The following is an 18,302-nucleotide window of genomic DNA, read 5'->3' on the forward strand; positions in this document are numbered from 1 at the left end:
ACTGTCCTGGGAAGTGAAAGTGGGTCCTGGTGGTCTCTGCCAGTAATACAGTAATACTGTCCTGGGAGGTGAAAGCAGGGGCTTACGAGCCTCAGTCTTCAGCTACTTAGCATGGGTAAGGCCAGCCCAGTCAACATGAAACACTCACAACCACACAAACAAAGAACATTTTAAGTAGAGGCGAGGCTGTAGAGATAGTTCCGGCTGTAAAGTGCTTACTGAGGAAGCTTGTTGATCCAGGTTCAAGCCCCAGAAGCCACAGAAATAGCCAGGCATGGTAGAACACACTTGTAATCCCAGCAGTGGGGAGTGTAACCAGAGACTGCTTTTTTTCCCAGCCGCCCAGACCTGAATAATCACACAAAAACTGTAGCTAAATGTGTATAAGGGGGGAAAACTGCAAGTCAAATAATCCCAGGCTAACTCCAAAAGATTGTAATATTATTCTTTATTGTAAGGGAAAAACTCACGGAACAGGAATGGGAAGTCCAACTTCAAGGTGTAGAGTGTGGGAACAAGAAAGAGAGATAGCTGGGCAGATGGCTGGTTTTCTCTGGGTACCCAAAAGGTCACACCCCAGCCTTGTCCAGGCTCTTAAAGGTCATTGGCTGAAGGTTCCCCATCAAGCAACTTTATTAATTACAACACTTTTTGGCCTCTTAGCTCAGGCTTCTTATTAACTAACTCTTATATCTTAACTCATTCATATTAATCTATGTATCACCATGAGGCTTTGACTTATTGGTAAAATTCCTGTGTCTTTCTCCTTCAATAACTACATGGCATCTCCTTGACTCCACCTACTCTCTATCTCTGTTTGGATTTCCTGCCTGGCTTTACTCTGCTAAGCCATTGGTCAAAACAGCTTTATTCATTAAGCAATAAAATGAACACATATACAGAAGGACATCCCACGTCAGGGGAAGGAGTGGGAGTGGGGATAGACACAGAACAGAAGCTCTGGCCCTTACTGGCCAGTCACCTTAGCCTGTTTAGCTAGCCTCAGGTTCTACTAAGACCGCGTCTCAGACAGTAAGATGAATAGCTCCTGAGGAATGACATCCATGCTAGACCTCTGACTTCTGCATGCACCCATACACATGAACATGCAAGTGCTCAAAACAAAAAACCTAATCCAGTTCACTCCAATTCTAGAAACGGCACTTTTTCTCCTTGCAACTGCCTTTAGCCATTGCTGGGTGATCAGTACATTCACCCTTGTTTCTCTGCTTTATCCATGCCTCCTTTCCCTCTTTTCTCCATTCACAGTTGACAGCCAGACTTTCAGGACACGGTCAGAGAATTGAGGGAATTGGTAGATTCCCAGTTGCTTGCTTATGCTTAAGAATCTCCCAAAAAACAAAGTTCTTTCATAAACTTTGATGGTGTTGCCACGAACACTCTGGGAGGCAGTGAGGAAACAAACTTCACTAGCCTCTCTGGGAACTCTTGTTTGCTGATGCATTTATGCTTCTTAGATGTAAAGTATTTGTGTGGGTACTGTTCTTGGCTCTTGGGACATGTCAGTGGGAAACACAGTCCCTTTCCCACACAGCTTGCTTTAAGATGGATGGTGGATGGGCAGTAAACAAAATAAACTGTGTTGTACCTTAGCTAAAGAGTGCTTCTACAAGAGAGCAAAATGTCAAGCAAAACAAGGAAGATTCACAGTTACCATAGGTTCTCTATCATGTTGTAATACTTGAACATCACTCACATGGATTACCTACATATACAGTCTCATAATTAGGTATACTTTGTCAGAAGTTTTCACATTAAACAGCTCTGCTTTAATCTCCAGTTGGAACTACTAAGATGAATCAAAGTGTATTGAAATTACTGTCAGGCTTTTTCCAATGATTCCTGTGAAAATCCAAACAGGAGAATGATAGGCAGATAAGTGACAACTCAAAGTCAAAGAATGTCTTGAGTATGTCTCTCACTTACAGGATTTTAAGGGTGAACATAATCAGGGCAGGTCATCCATGACTTTACAGTTTGTCGGTTTCTGGATGTAGTTGACAGATCCAGTGCTACAATGTGCCCTAAAGAAGTGTCTTAGGGTACATAAGTCACTTTCTTCTCTTTTGAGTTCACTCTGAGGCTGTCACATGTAATGGTTGAAAATACATTTCACAAGTTAACTAGTAAAGAAAGAATGGAAGACTTGGCAGAAGAGAGGAATTCTCATTTACCACAGCTTCTGTCTTGATGGCTACTGTTAGAGTTTACATGGATTCTGGAAGGCCAGCTTCCAGGTGTGGCCACTTGTCCCGAAATGGAGGCAATGGTAATACTGATGGAAAAATTTAGAAACTGACACATTCTGCAACTGGGTGTTTTATTTTGATGGTGAGATGTTGCCAAATTCTGCAGCTCGGGTGTTGGATTTGGTGGTGAGATGGTACCATTGAGTGCTTCATCTCACTGTCTCAGTAGGCCAGCTGTACAGTGGGAACCTTTTAAGAACAACTTCCCGTTAAATTATAGCACAGAAGATGAATGCCATCATTGTGGCTGTCAGCGGTGTTTCAGACAATGCAGGCTTTGAGGACTGTGGACTGTGAAGCCCTGGGAAGGGGAGGAAACTATCCTGGAGGCAAACTTTGTGATATGATGTTGCTCACGGAGTGAGTGATCCAGTCCATACTGTGTATATCAAAAACACAAAGAAGTGAGGAATTGGAGTGCTGGAAAAGGACTCCTGCAACTGAAATTGGGAGAGACGGGCGGGGTACTAAGCAGGGTTGAGGGAAGCGGGGAGCTGAGAGAGATGAAAGGGGAAGGAGAATCTACTAAGACAAATTGTTGAGAAATGCCACAGTGGTAACCTAATACCACATATGCTAGTTTTCAATCCAGTCACATGTTTGAGTCCAAGACATATGTTTTCTTGTTTGTTGAATGCCACACAGCTCCTGGAAAGGCTTATTTGTTGATTAATTTTTTATTTAAAGGATAAGTTAAATATACACACATACTCATTTTATTTTGAAAACCTAAGATACATACATATGTTTATTTGTATATGTGTATGTAGATCTTAGGATCTGTACACATCCTAAGAAGGAAATAATACTTAAGGGTAGAGAGCCTTATGAAGTCTTAACTTCATTTCATAGCCCATCCTCCTATGTGGAGTAATAATGATTTCAACAGGTTGATGTAACTTGTGGTGGCAGGGTGTTTTTGTTGTCGTTTGTTTTTTAAGCCTTGTAATAGAAGGACTATAGGTGGACTGCCTTTCCTGAGTCTAACCATTGCTGTGATTTAATTATAATGTAGATTGCTGGTTGCCAGGCAGTATGGTATAAGGTGATCTGCTACATTACAGCATTGGATTTCTTCTTGGCAGCCTGTGAGATTTTCTTGTTTCTTTATCATATATGTTAGCCACAGCTTCTCATGCTCTCCTGGTGCCAGTCTCTTTACTCACTATTTTGTTTCTTGTGAATCGAGTAAATCTAAATGCATCATGTAAAACCATACAACACTTGGCTTTTTGTGATACGTATATGTCAATTGACATGGTTTTAAAGTCACATCTATTTCTGTTACGGTAGAATTATATTCAAGTGTGAGTTTAGACCACATTGTGTTGTCCATTTGTCTTATAATATTGTCCCTCTCTTTTGCAGCTCTTCAAATTCATGTTCTAACAGGACCATGAGCCAGCTCTCACAAGCATGTCATGTTGTGCCAAAGACCTCTGTAGCTTTGCCGTTATGTTCTTCACTGTTTGTGGCACACTCTCAGTTGGCATAGCTCATCTTTGGCACTTAATTGGATGACTTACGTGCCTTCCAAGAATACTTGTAAGTATTTGTTAAGTAATATAGAAAATTTAATTGTTATTATCTTCTCATTAATAACTATTTGTGTTTGCTTTGGCCACCTTGTATTAAAAATGATTGTTTTTAATAAGAATGACCACATGTTTCACAAACACATCCCCATCAAAGAAGTTAAGAAAATGTGGGATGCTGATGCTCAGGAAAGCAGTCCTCATGGACCAGGCATTACGAGCATGCCTGAAAGTGGAGACAGGAGAATTAGAAGTTCAAGATTACCTCTTTCCTCTACATAGCAGATTTTCACGGTCAACCTCCAATACCTGGGAACCTGTCTCTTACATATAGAAAGCAATTTTCGATAGTGAGGTGTCATGAAATAGATAGAAAAAGCCAGCACTGTTGGAATGGTTGACATCTTTTTAATGTTCAGTGAGAACTGGTTTCTTTTTTGTTTTTTTGTTTTTTTTAATTGGAGGTGTGTACACACTAGCATGTACACTAACATGGAAGTCAGAAAACAAACTTGCAGGAGTCAGGTCTCTCCTTGCACCATGTGGGTTCTGGTCACAGTGCGGACAGCAAGTATTTTACCCCGGGCCACCCTGCTGCACTGTAGATACAGGCTGTGGAAGCTCAGTTCTTTAATACTTGGTTCTGGGTCATCCTGTCACAACAAAAGGCCAGTAGTTTATATTTTTGTACCTATTGACTATTATTTCCATTGAGTTTCAATTTCAGATAATGTAATGAGAAAAAGGAAATTATAATATTTAAAGATAGATGGCACAGGAATTTCTTAGAGTCTTTTCCCAGTGTTTTCATATATACAAAGAACAGCAGTGGTGTGAGGTGTTGAGTGCCATTCAGAAAGAGTCAGCAGCCAGGAAAGGAGATTGGTTGCATGGCTGCTAAGTGACCTTGGTGGGAAGGGGGACAGAGTCCTTGGTTAATACTGTGTTAGATAGAAGTTGGGAATGAAAGTGATTTCATTAAGACCCAGCTTTGGCAACACCTAGTCTCCTGGGCCTCACTTTGAGTGAATGTGAGAATATTAAATCTTTGAATACATAAAATTCTGCTCATCCTTTAGAAATCTTTCATTTGTAAGAAATGTTTAACTTCAATCCTAAGGAGACCTTGTGAAGATTTGTGTACTTTGTTTTATCCAGAGTATACATTTGATTCTAGACCCAATCACGACCTGGACCAATTAAATAACATTTTGTGTGCTGTTTATACCAGGTGAAAATTACATGCAATCAGAAAACTTTCTACTAGTGCAGAAGGCATTGATTGATCCAAACAGCAAGAATATTTCCAAGGTCAATAATTTCCTTCTGTTTTGCTGCCTCATTCAGTGGGCGAAGTCATCCTTAATTATTACCTTGTTGCTTAATACACTTTGTTTTCTACATAGTCCCACGTGTTTGGGAACTGAGCTTTGCAGTTGTTAAGGAAGTTAATCGAGTTTCAGGACTACATTATTTTTCTCCCCTCTGGCCTTGTTCTTTTGCATGTGCTCTGCTGTTCATCCTGAGAGACCCTAAGTTCAAATCACTGTCTTTGTCTCTTGTGCACAGTACTCCATCTTTCAAATAGAAATCAAGAAAGTAGGAAAAATGTTTATTTTAGAATATCGAATTTATTTTTCATTGAGTCAGTTTTGAGCCTTAATGCTGTATCTTTCCTGTGATTTTTCATTTATCCAAGTTACTACATATGCCTAGTCAATGTTTTTCTTTAAAAAAAAAGTTGCAGGTGCCTATTTGTAAAGGTGCCTTAAATGGAGATTTTCCTGGGCAGAGGGAATGCTGACAGTACTGTCCTTGTCACTGGCTTACCTGACTGTTCTTTTCCTCTCCACTTCCACTGTTTTTGCTTTGAATTAACAGGGCAGACTAGAGCTGGGTACCAGGAGTGGTATTTAGTGAATTATTTATGTGTCAAGAGTAAGGTACTTTATTCTAACTTAGTTCAAATTTCACGTGTAGCAAGAGCTTGCAAAGAATCTATCTATCTATCTATCTATCTATCTATCTATCTATCTATCTATCTATCTATCCATCTATACTTTAAATCTTATAATAAATGGAAATTACTTTCAAAATAAAAAATCTTTGATTCTCTTGGTTTGTTTTAACTTAGCACTTGTTTTTTTCTTTTTATGGCATCATGATTGAGACAGTCTCACTATATACTTCTGGCTGGCCTGAAACTTGCTACATAGAGCAGGTTCATCGCAAACTCACGGAGATCCACCTGCTTCTGCCTCCCAAGTGATGGAATTAAAGTGTGCCTCCGTGCCTGTCCCCAACCTAACACTTAACAATTTTATATTAACTAAGGTTTTTTAAATTAAGCTATTTTGCTTAATTTAGATTGTGTGTTATCTAACATTTAAGATTTAATTTATGTGAGAAATCATCCTTTAAAAGTACCAGCATGTTGTGTGTGTGTATAATCTAACATTTAAGACTTAGTTTAGTGAGAAGTCATCCTTTGTAAATACCAGCATTGTTTCCGTAGTCAGCAGATTTGGAGAGATCCTTTGCAAAGCATTGAGTGATATTTTTAGTAATTCACCCTAGAGTTTTCAATTGACAAAGCATTAGAGATCTCTCAATAGGGCTGATAAGCAGCATTTGCTGCATGCAAGCAATGGGTAGTTGTTATCATAACTCTTTCAAGTATCTTATTAAAAAGAACTTACCTACCTTGATTACTCAGTACATGCTGCATGCAGAATTGAGGCCTTCAATGTCCCTGGTACAGTCAGTCCTGCACTGCTTTGTAAACAAAAGTCGTTTGGTTTTTTTGTTTTCTTCTATTTAGTGCTGTTGTCAACCTGGGGCCTCTCTTCTGCTCTGGAAAGTACCTAATTCTAAAGATGAATTCTTGGTGACAAGGGTGTTGCTGACCCAAGTGCTCTTAGAAAAGCACTTTTGTTTGGAGTCAGAAATCTCTCTGAAACATGGCTGTGAGGGGAGAACTAGGCTCCATTAGTCCGCTCTCCTTTGCCCCTGCATGGTGAAGTCACTGTTTGGTTTTGACCAGGGTAGTAATGAGCTGGTCTGTGTCTTAATCATCTTTAGGAGGGACCGAGGCAGTCATCATGGAGCATGGCCAGACTTGACATCAGACACTGAGTATGATCTTCAGCAGATGATGGATGGAGTCTAGTACAGAGGGCTCGATTGGATTTCATGCCCACCCTGACTGGTATCCACTTCCCATCCTTCCCATCTCCTGTCTCAGCTTGCATGCAGTGTTTGTTGGTACTTCAAATTACAGTAGGGTTTTTTTGTTTTTTTGTTTGTTTGTTTTTGCCTTCTGCTTCTGCTATATTGTATTCCTCAGGACCTGCTATGAAGCCACAAAACAAATTACTGACTTCTGGTGGAAGCATATTGTCTTGGCTGTTCATGTTTGTGTCTTTTGTACTTCTGGAGTTATGATGTTTGAAATTTTTCTTGGTGCTGATATCTAGTTTTGTCTTTGTTGGGTGGCTGTTGCAGTCTTTGGTTACTATTGTCCTATCTGGATCCTAGGCAGAGTGTGGTGGTTGTGGGTCCCTAGTAGAGAGATCTTCTGCAGGTCAGCAGGTGGCAGAGGGAATGGAGATGGGCTAGAAGCAAGACCACATGAGAGTAGGTTAGGGCAAAAGCTGGGGGCGTAGGTTCTGCACCAGGAGGCTGAGTCCCCAGGGAGTGGACCTTTGGTTGGATGGTGGGCTTCTGAAAGCAGGAAAGGGCTAGAAGTGGTCCCAGTGATCGGTATTGGAGTGGGAGGGCGGGCTACTGAAAGCAGGCTGCTACAGGAATAAGTTAAGGCAGGACTGTAATGGAGTTCAGGAAGGATAGTGAGAATCTCCTACCTGAGTCCCAGGCCAGTGTGGCCACTGAGGGTCCCTGGTGAAAGTGTTTTTAGGAATAGGCAGCTGATGCAAAGGCCTAGAAGTGGGGGACTAAGGTCTTACATGCTAGCAGAGAGCTAAGCAGGGTTTGCCTGCCTTTGTTTGCTTGGTTTATTTATTTATTTTTTAATGATTTTTTCTTTTGCTGTATGACCTTAAGAAAAATTTTAGGACATTGGAATTTTCACTTTCATAGAAGTTTACAAAAATTGGTTCTTAAAAGATACATGGGCCTAGAGAGATGGCTCAGTGTGGTTAAGAGCACAAGCTGTCTTCCAGAGGGCGCAGGTTCAATTCCCAGCACCCACATGGCAGCTTACAACTGTTCATAACAGTTTCAGGGGATCTGGCACCTTCACACAGACATACATGCAGGCAAACACCAATGTGTATGAAATACAACTAAATAAAATTTAAAAAACACTTCTAAGGGCTGTAGACATGACTTGATAAAATAGTGCTTACTGCATAGGCAGGCATGAGCACCCGAGTTCAGATTCCCAGCAACAACATGAAAGCCAGGCAGTGAGATGGAATGGGCAGATGCCAGGACTCACCAGCCAGATAACAAGATCAGGGTTAGGGAGAGATCTCTTCTCAGCCATAGTGACCTGTGGCTTCCACATGCATGTGCACAGGCAGTTCGTCTCACCTGGCATATTTATACGTTATGTGCACACTGTACACACATACCACTTCTTTAAAAATAGAGCTTTGGACAGTTGTTTCAATGGGAAGACAACAGACATGCTCTATTCAAGAAGTCTTCAGTTCATGATTTTAAGGCATGTATGTAATTTTTTTTTTTTTGGTTTTTCAAGACAGGGTTTCTCTGTGGCTTTGGAGCCTGTCCTGGAACTAGCTCTTATAGACCAGGCTGGTCTCGAACTCACAGAGATCCACCTGCCTCTGCCTCCCGAGTGCTGGGATTAAAGGCATGCGCCACCACCGCCCGGCCTGTATGTAATATTTTTATACAAAGTAATGGAGTTAGAGAACATTATTTTCATACTGCTTTGTTACTTAATATACATTGTGAGTATAATCTGTTTTCTTAAGTGTATTCTTACAGTATAATTTCTGGTATCACCTTAGAAACTTGTTGTGTGGATAAACAATATATTTAAGCAGTTTCCTATCTATTGATTTTTTTCATGTCACCATTCTTTAAAAATTAGCACTCCAAATGAATACCTTTGTAGCCAAAACACTTCACATATAAAAAGTGTTCTTTGGAATTTTTTTTTTTTAATGTAGTGTCTGACTGTAGGGGTGTGTACGTTTGAAGACTTCAGATAACATGTTCACTGGTGAAGATGTAGCTCTTAGTTCTCTCCATCCAGACCATGACTTTTTCTCTAAATGCTGAAACCACTTAGAAAGTGTGGTGTCCCAGTCCCAGGTGTTGATCATAAGGCACGAGATTGTGGAGCTGGAAGAGACATGAGGTATGGAAAACTCCTTCCTTGATGCTGTTGGCGAACAGGGTGTTTTGTTCTATGTAGATTTGCTAGTGACAGTTTTTTTTGGTAATGCTGAAGACGAGTGACTTAAGGGTAGGCCCTATTCCCAGCAGTAATGTTACAGGCCCCAAGACCTTAGCACAACTAATGCTGTGATGGAAATGCCATTTAGACCTTGGAACCTGGTGTGTAGGCTGCGACACCTGACAGAATTAGAGCAAAGACCTAATCCATCCTAGATGGGATGTACTTCTTGGCCTCTGGCTAATTGGAGTTTGGGGTGTGTCAACTCAGGATGTGTTTTTTGTAGTTAAAAGCCCACTCTGAGAAAGGCTCAGGACTACACTCTGGTCCTGAAAACCCAGTGCAATCTGTATCAGGCTAATAAAGACTTCTGTGGTTTGACTCTGTCCAAGTAGTCTTCTTTGGTGGATACCTCACAATAATAGATGGCCATTTGTCTTTATCTTACAAGTTCTTTGCTGTATATTAGAGCTTCCAGTTGTATGTTTTTATGGGATTCCTGTGTGTACAGATGTGTGTATATGTTTCTTGTGCTTTTTCTTTGGCTCTTTTTTTTCTATTTATTTTGTCCTATTCCAGTTTGTTTGTCTTTGTTTTCTTTATTACTATCCTTTAGATGCTTGTTTTCTAAGGAGAGTCACAAAGGGTGTGGATTCAGATGGGAGATTTGAAAAGGGGAAATAGTAATCAGAATATATTGTATGAAGAAAATCTGTTTTCAATAAAGAAAAATAGTTTTAAAATGTTTTAAAGACAGTCACAATGTTTTCATTTACTTTGTCCCAATTTTTTGATCTCTTTTTGAAAGAGAAAGCCTTAATTCTATGAAATGTCATAGTAGTCACCTTCTGTAACCTTTGCAAAGAAAAGATTTTCTTCCTCTGAGAGCGCAGACCAAAGCATGATGTGAAAGTATGGCTCCTCATACCCCACCCTTTGATTGTGGGGGACCAAGCGATGATGGGAAAGCCTGACTCTCCATATGTGACTGTCATGCTGGGACTCCACTGACAAGGATTGCTAGGGACTGCTGTTTCTGTCGAGTCTTTTCTAACTGTAAACGTTATTTGATCCCAGATTTTCTAAGATAACTTATGTGTATGCATCAACTGAATGGTAACAGTTATTTTTCTTCTTTTTTACTGACGGCAGACAGGAGGCGACAGTGAGGTCACAGGGAACAGATGATGTGCTAATGCAGTGCACCAGCGGTTGGAGTGTTGGAGCTGATGATGCAGTGCCCTCTTCAGGTCAGCACCCTCAGATGACAGTGAGACCCAGAAGTCCTCCCCTCCACAGTCTGCAGTGGACCTAGCAGTCGGAGACGGAAACAGGGGTGCCAGGATCTACATGTGGTAATCCACTGTGTGGTTCTGAGTGGATCCACCATAGCAAGTACATTATTTATGCCTGATAATCATATGATGCTGGTCTTTATAACTAATCATTAATCTTCTGCACTTGATTTTATTTTCTATAAACTTTACCTATGGATGGAAGAAGGAAGACTTCCTCACATGACAGATCTGACTTTGAAATATTGAACCAAGAAAAAAAAAAAACAAAACTGGAAAGTATGTTGAGAAGTACGCCCAATTGCTGCCCTGCCTAATTCTGTTCAGGAGACAGTGAAGTAGCTTTTTAAAGCTGGAACTGTAAAGACTCCTGAGTACACTTCCAGCCACAAGTCAGCATTGCCATTTTTAGCCAGTGTGTAGAAGGAAAGGAGGGCATTTCTTCCCATGCTGACAGAACTATGTGGTTGTGCATTTCCGGCGCCCTCTACTTGTAAACTTTAAACCATGCGGATAAACCATAGTGTGGCCATGTCCCCATTGTGCTGGAGTTTGTATCAATAGTTAAGATGTTAAAACTGCACTCTTTTTTTGCCTTTCTCATAACTGATATCTGTGGGACTAGCTGTATTTTTTGTTTTTTTTGTATTGTTTAGCTCTATAAAATGGCCCCAGAAAATCTCCAAATAGTGTCTCTAACTACAACAAAGAATTGTATGGTTCCTTAAATTCACACTAAATTGATTTAGAACAGTTTTAGTGTGAATATTTTCATGTCTCAGTTTATTTGAAACTCAATATTCAAAGCTCTGTAGTAGAACCAACTTATTAAATGTTACTTTAGTGTGTAGTGAAGTGTTCAGTTAAGCAACTGTTTAAGAATGAGACTTCGTTTTGAAATTCATTATGAATCATAAAGCAAAAGTCATAGTTTTTCAGAGATATGGTCTCAGATATTCTTTGTCCAGTATGTCAGAATAGAATTTATAATACAAACAAAGTTTGCTTTAATTAAAAGACTTTTTTTTGCTGCAAGTCCCATCTGTTCTCAGAAAGCATCAGGTAGAGTTTGCATTAGTAGAAGAGGGAGGCTTCCACTAACTCTGTAAAAGTCTGTTCTCAACTAGAAGTGGTGATTTTCCAAACATACTGTGTGTCGTATGAAGGGATAAGAAGGATATAGTTGAGGACGGGTGATTTACCCTCAGCTCTAGAACCAGTAGAGAAACCCTATTTTTAGTGCTTGTCTTACATTCTTGTATTAATTACTAGACTATGTTAGTCATGTCTCCAAAGAAAACAGGAGCTGACAAGTCAGTTAATGAATGAAACATCTGATTTTAATGGGATTTTCATGTTTCATCTCCATCTCTTCTATGAGTACCGTGAACAAGTTCTTCCTTCCTGATAAAGTTTGTCTTCCATGCATATTGAGTTTATATATTTATCGTGTATACCTGCTGTTACATGAAAACAACTTTCAACTGTAAGTGCGGCCGTTATGTGGTATCCATGTTTATTGATCATGCACCACATATTCACTGCAGTCCCTAGAGAGTATTTATGATATATATTATGTACTGTCTTTTATTATAATATTGTACAAAATTCTTTTCCTTTTACCCATGAGTACCATCTGTTTGTTTTTTGGTTTGTTTGGGTTTTTTCTTCTTGAGTCAAAGAATAAAGTTTAATCTTTTTCCTCTACCTTGCCCTCTGTTGGTGTAAGTAGGAAGTGAATTGTTCAAATCTCTGCAATTAGAATTTCAGAAGTATGGGATACTGGTCACTTGACTTAATAAAGATTACATATATAATAAATTTGTCTATTTTCTAATTAAAAGCAATTAAGTTTTCCCTTTATTAGAGTATTAGTAATAGCCTAGATTATGAAAATGTCTGTATGTGCGGGATGGGGCACACAAAGAAACAAGCCTGCTTATGACAGCAAGTGCTTGTAACCAACCAGTAGCAGTGCTTGAGGCTGTCACTCGGGTATCTTACTCCTCAGATCCCTTAGAGCTGCAACATGAGACAGTTGAAGGGCAAGTACCTTCAGGACAGTGGATAATAGTGTGGCTGAGGAAGACTGGAAAGGGAGGTGGACAGAGGATGTGTTGTCAAGTTGACTAGCACTACAGGCTATTAAAACTGTAGTTTCTTTTTTGCTACTCTGGGAAACACTAAAATACACAGTTCAGACATACCCCGTTTGAGGAAGTTTCAAAGCTGTTCTGGGGAGAATGGTATCTATTTCATGTAGTAAACAGCAGCCCTTGGTGACTTGTGATCAAGAAAAGAGCTGTAGCTTAACATGATGGCACCTGACTGCAGTTCCAGCACCTGGGAGGTAGAGGCAGAAGGATCAACAGTGTAGGGGCAGCCTGGGCTACGAGACTGGCTGAAAAAAAAAGTAGAAAATGCCATAGCTAAAGATGGGTAGATACAGACTTAGGTGTGTGGCACAAATGATTTGGACACAGTGCCACGTTATCTTTTAGGTGTAGCATTCACAGTTCAGCCTCCTAGAATTCTGTGCACTTGGACGGAGAAGCTGGAAGGGAGCATAGTGAGAACACTGCTGAGGGTCTGCCCCGACAGTGTTTAGTAGCCATACGATCATGTCAGGACACCTGGTTCACATGAGTCCTCCTTTGTCATCTTTAAGTTTGGAAGATAAATCCATACCTTGCTTTTCCTGTGGTGTGTATGGTCAAACTGAGCTTTATACAGCAGAGAGAGGAAGGTAATAGGTTCTTAACAAAGCGCCTTGCTCCACAACAGAGTGGTCTCTGTTGAATAAACAAGAAGAAAAAGACTTCTGAGCAATTTTAAGTTTTCAAAGGTAAATTAAAGGGACAGATACTGTCCAGTGATAACTAAAAGCTTTAAAGGCTCTTCTGAGTCATAACACACACATATTTCACAACTGCAATTTTGGACTCCCCCTTCCTCATGTTATGTCATGAATGTGCCATATGTTACTGTGCATAATATACAAAGTATATAATGTGCAAAGTACATAATATAAGTTGTATTATATGACTGATTGTGTCCACATTTTAATAATAAATTATGAATGTATAATTTATAAGAAATAAAACACGTTAACCTCATTCCTGGTATTGAACAATTAGCGTGGTTCTTTTCTTTTTTCATTCTCCAGACTTGGTTTTAATGTTTTTGTTCACTAGAAATAGATATTAACATGGCAACCCCAGCTTGCTTCTTAGGTGCATTTGCTTGTAATTTTTTCCAACCTTTTATCCTGCTAATGTCCGTCTTGATGTTGAGGTGTATTTCTTTGCACAGAAGGATGGATCTTCACTTTGCAGGTGACAGACATAGACTATTGACCTTGAGAGGATGTGTGTTAGCTCTCCACCTAGGAACCTTTAACATTGCACAGTAATAGCACGCACATCCATGAGAACCCTGAGTGCATGCAAGCTTATATTACATAGGTGGGACAGCCACTGCTTTTTTCTGTATTGAATCCTGGATAGTAGTTTCTCCTAAAAATTCATACTGCAAAGCCTGTAACAAAGGAGGTCAAAACAAGGTAAACCTCTCAAATGTCGTTTCCAGAGGATTATCACAATGACATAACCTTAGCCTCAGTTATCTCTGTTACTTTAAAAACATCCACGTTTCACCTTCACACTCCTTCTCAGCAACAGAACTAAAGTTATTTTCTCTTACAATAAAGAGACCTAGGACCAGATGACCATGAAGGGCATTGATGACCCCGGAGCCCTTTTCCTTCCCCACTCAACTCAAATTTGTAACCCATGGCACTGAAAGTGATAAATAATGCTCAGCGAACATTGCTGATTGATAATAACATCCTCATATTTTCACCAACAGTTGTAATTATAGAGTCAGAAGCACAGTATTTTTTTTGGAGAAGACTAGCTTGCTAAAATCAATATGATACAGTATTAAACAGTATTTTGTTCAGATTTCCTGTTAATATAAACTATTTTAGTTTCCCACCCCTCTCATCTTTTTAATGAAACCTATTTTGTAGTCAGAAGCATTTTTTTTTAAAGCTTTTTTAGGCTTTATGTGACTACAAATTGCCCCACATTGGAAGCCATTTTGTAACTGGAAACTGTACTTTTGTTCCCAGTTACCAAATAATGCCTCGACCCAAATAATCACACAGAAAATATGTTAATTATGATACTGATTGGCCTGTGTACTTTTAGCTGCCTCTTATATCTTCAGTTAACCCAATTTTTTATTAGTCTACATATCGCCATGTGGCTGTGGTGTTACCACATTTTCTGGATGTCTTGTTTCCTCTGTGGTTGGCTGGAGTCTGACCTGACTGCCTTCTTTTCTCTGTATCTCTGTTCAGATATCCCTCGTGGCTTTACTCTGCTAAGCCATTGGGTAAATATCTTTATTCATTAACCAATAAATGACAAAAACAAAAACCAGGACATCCCACATCACAAGTCCCTGGAGGGGAGCTGTCTGTAGTCTGTAAACACCTGGAGTACAGGAGAAAGCTATGGTTGACACTTTCTTTCTGCACAACTCTCTGCTTCCACTCAAAGGTGGCTTTGCTGTCCCTCTGAACTCAAGGCCCTGTCAACACATATCCACTCAGTATTTCACTCACTCATGGTTTCCTCCACTCCCCACACATAACTGTCTTATTACTTGGAAAACCTTAACTATCAAGACTATACCCCAAACTTTATCTGTGTGCAGTGAAAGATTAAGGAGTAGAGTTCTTTCTCTGTATGCGTAGGAGGTTGATTCCAATACCACCTTCCAAATCCCTACCCCTACATGCACCAAAACCTGGTAATTTTTGTCTCTTAATTCTGCAATAGCATTTTCTGAAAACAATCTAAACCATATATCTATTTCAGATCATTTATAGAATGCCCAGGATAGCTAATGAACTGTAAGTAGTGTGTAGTCTTATGAAACAATGACACCTATTCAGCTTTGTCAAGTTTTGATCTATGATCAATTGAACCTTCAGATTTAGAACCTGAAGACACGAGAGCAGACTGCCCTATGCTGAGCTGACAATACTTATACCACTGCCATGTATCCCATAATACACCTGGCTATGTGGGGACACAGTAGCTCATCCATGGATATCACATTCCCCTCTCTATTGCCACACAATATTTGTTATTTACAATGGTTTGCATTCTATATCCATAACTTAAGTGTTAGCCCAAATTGGTCCTCCAAAATTGTGGTGCTACTGACAATGTTGTAAACGACAGTCTGAACTCAACTCAGACTGGACCCTAACTGGGTAAACAGAAAAATTGCTAGCCGATAAAAGCCTAAAATCAGCATTCTTCAGAAACTTGTGAAGTGGGTTTCTCCTTGAAAGAACTGTTCCATACCTTATTGCTGACAGAGGTTTATGTCCCACCTGGTCCCACAACTGTTCAGTTCCAAAGAAACACACAGAGGCCTACATTAATTATAAACTGGTTGCCTTTTAGCTCAGGTTTCTTATTAACTAACTTTTACATCTTAAGTTAACTCACAGTTCTTGTCTGTGTTAGCTATGTATGTGGCTTGATACCTTTTATCAGTGAGACGTTCTCATCTTGCTTCCCAGGAGTTTTCTATCCTGGTCGCACTGCCTATAGTTCCTGCTTGGCTCCTGGCCAATCAGCATTTTATTAAACCAATCCAAGTGACAAATATTTAAAGGGTACAAGACCATTGTCCCACAGTATCTTATCTTTAATATAGAGCACCTAGTTTTCTACATTCCCTATGCAATCTCCTAAGCTCCCATACCCACAAACAGATCTTGCCCTAACTTCTAGGCTATTCAAGTTTATAGCTCTTCCTTCACTAGACCCAAGCATATTTAAAATTTCCTCTATGCTACTCTGTCAGTGTGAGCCCCTGACCCAGTGACAAAGAGAAGAAAACAAAACAGAATAGCCAAAAAATTGGACTTGGTCCTTGTGAACATTCTCTACTTTAAAATTAATAAGTTTATTTTGTTAAATATGGTTAAAATCTGTTAAAATTAGAACTAGTTAAACAGCAACCTTTCGGGAGGTTCTTGGTCCTACAAACCACATTAGTTTTGAAGAAACCCACTGGTTCTCATCGTCTGTGAAAACAAAAGAAGAAACTCTTTTCTAAAGTAACAAATACTTAGACCCAAATTTGGAAGTCAAGTTACCTTCATGTTGGTTTATCTTAGCAGCCCATATAATGTAATGTTGCTCTCTACTTAGCTTCTTCACAGTCAAAAAATTCAAAGAAAACACAATAATATACATAATCCAGATTCTCTGTGTATATTCCATCTTTACAATGTTTATTTTTCTTACTCTGTTACTTTTTCTACAAGTTTAATATTTATTTTATTATCTTTACTCCTTTAATCTATGACTGTCTGTACTTTATATTATATTTACTGTCTCTTTACTCTTTTTCTTCTCTCTCCCATGCCTACATACATTTTTTAAACACCCTGTGTCTCATTTAGTGGTCTTTTATTTCTGAATCTGTCCTATTGTGTATCTGTAATCCTTTTCTGTCCAGGACCACTTCCTAAAATGCTAAACAGCAACTGAGGCTACTTTGTCTTTTGGCTCTGCCCAGTCCAAAATGAGTGATTGAAGGTCTACTGACTGTCCCATTTTTCAGGCACACAGTATGTCTATGTTGCCAAGCAAGTTGTAGTGCTCTACTCTCAAACCCTATTCAAGTGCTTGGCCTCCTGAAAAAGCCAGAGTTCATGCTGGCAGCATGGCCAAGGAAGCCGCTGTTTTGATACCACACATTTTTTTTCAGTTACCACTGAGTCAGGAGCTGTGTAATGCTGTCGTGAAAAAGCAAGAAGCTGTGTTAAACTCTGTTTGTTTACTTGCTTGTTTTTGTGCCTAGAATTCCTTCCCAAACTCAGGTTTTCAGTGGATTTTAGTTGTCCATGTTTGTGCCAATTTGTAGTAAGAGGTTGCTTGTTCGTTCTGACCACTCAGACTCGAAATAATCACACAGAAACTATATTATTTGAAATACTGTTTGGCCAATAACTTAAGCATATGTCTGACTAACTTATATCTTAAATTAACCCATTCCTATTAATCTGTATATCACCATGCGGCTATGACTTACCAGGTAAAGTTCTAGCATCTGTCTCCAGTGATGGGATATATAACTTCTCCCTCACTCAGCCTTCTTTTTCCCAGTATTCACTTTAGTTTTTCCTGCTTACCTATATTCTGCCCTGCCCAGGCCTAAGACAGTTTCATTATTAACCAATGGTATTCACAGCATACAGAGGGGAATCCCATATCACAAAGGTGATTCCAGCACTTGGGATCAAATGCCTTTAATCTGAGCAGTAAGGAGGTGGAGATAGGAGAGATATGGCTAGGTGGAGAGAGGGATACACGGTGGGAGTACACAGAAGCCAATGGCCATCTGAAGTTTGGTGAAGACACAGGCAGTCTGAGGACAGGATCTCTTCTTTCAATGAGCATTGGTAGAGGTAAGAGAACTTTCTAGTGACTTACTGCTCTGCTTCTCTGATCCTTCAGCTTTCATCACCAAATACCTGTTTTTTTAAATAATTGAGACCAACTAGAATTTATGTTACAACACCCAATGTATGCATCACTAGATACAAGACAACAAACTCTCAACTCTGTCCTCAAGATGTCTGTTCACATGAACAGCACAAATTGTAGTGTCCTAGTTGAGCTCCTGTTTGTTCAGACACTGGGTGCCTGGAGTCAGCTCTGTGCTTTGGAGCAATCTGCCTTCTGAATCATCTATCTTGAATGACACTGTGCCTTGAACC

The 18,302-nt window shown here is 39.7% G+C and overlaps 1 pseudogene; it reads left to right on the top strand.

Annotated features, from left to right (window-relative positions):
• Positions 1–13,603, top strand: part of LOC101982030 — a 34,269-nt pseudogene extending 20,666 nt beyond the window's left edge.
• Positions 13,604–18,302: the final 4,699 nt, after the last annotated feature.

This window comes from Microtus ochrogaster, linkage group LG1 (assembly GCF_000317375.1).
Source record: "Microtus ochrogaster isolate Prairie Vole_2 linkage group LG1, MicOch1.0, whole genome shotgun sequence".
Taxonomy (NCBI): domain Eukaryota; kingdom Metazoa; phylum Chordata; class Mammalia; order Rodentia; family Cricetidae; genus Microtus; species Microtus ochrogaster.